Raw genomic sequence first — 731 nt, forward strand, 5'->3', positions numbered from 1 at the left:
AGGGAAAAAAAATGAACTGTTTCCCTTGGGACCAGTCATTAAGTGTTTACTGTTGGAATAATAGGAAAATTATTGACCTTGGGTGTTCACTGACACAGCTACATTGTAAAGCATAACCATTATGAAAATGATATCTGTTTTACCTTATTGTTGTGAGCTAACTTTTTGGTGTGGTTTTACTCACAGGTCTTGTAATAGGCTTAAAGCAATTTGAGAAATTCATGGGGTTGTGCATCGCGTTCAATGCAGTTTGGTCTGTGCATGTAAATAATAATATGAAATGAAACATGTTTAGTGTGTTACTGATTACAGCCAACAGCCTGTGGCGCTCAATACAATGCTAAGCAGTGTACTGCTGTCAGTGGTGTGTGTGTCTTGGTGAAGGGAGGCGGGGGGGGGTTAGTACTGCAAAGGCATTGGCATGTCATTGTCGTAATGAGCTAAACCCAAATACTTACCTTCATGTTTTTTTGTGAAAGTTTTTGTTTTCGTTCTCGATTTTTCTCTGCTTAATATCCAGCTCCTGCCTTTGATCCTTGAGGGTTTTCTACCTGTCTGACTAATTCTGTGTAACTTAGTGCTTCAGTTCTCTTGGCAGATTTTTGGCACTGACAAAGAAGGGGGTGTAGAATCTATATTGAGGGGTAGGGAAATTTCAATTCAGGGCAGATTATTATTGCAACTATTGTAATGTTATTTCATCACTCACCTTCATTGGTGAAATGTATTCA

This window comes from Montipora capricornis, chromosome 6 (assembly GCF_036669925.1).
Source record: "Montipora capricornis isolate CH-2021 chromosome 6, ASM3666992v2, whole genome shotgun sequence".
Classification (NCBI taxonomy): Eukaryota; Metazoa; Cnidaria; class Anthozoa; order Scleractinia; family Acroporidae; genus Montipora; species Montipora capricornis.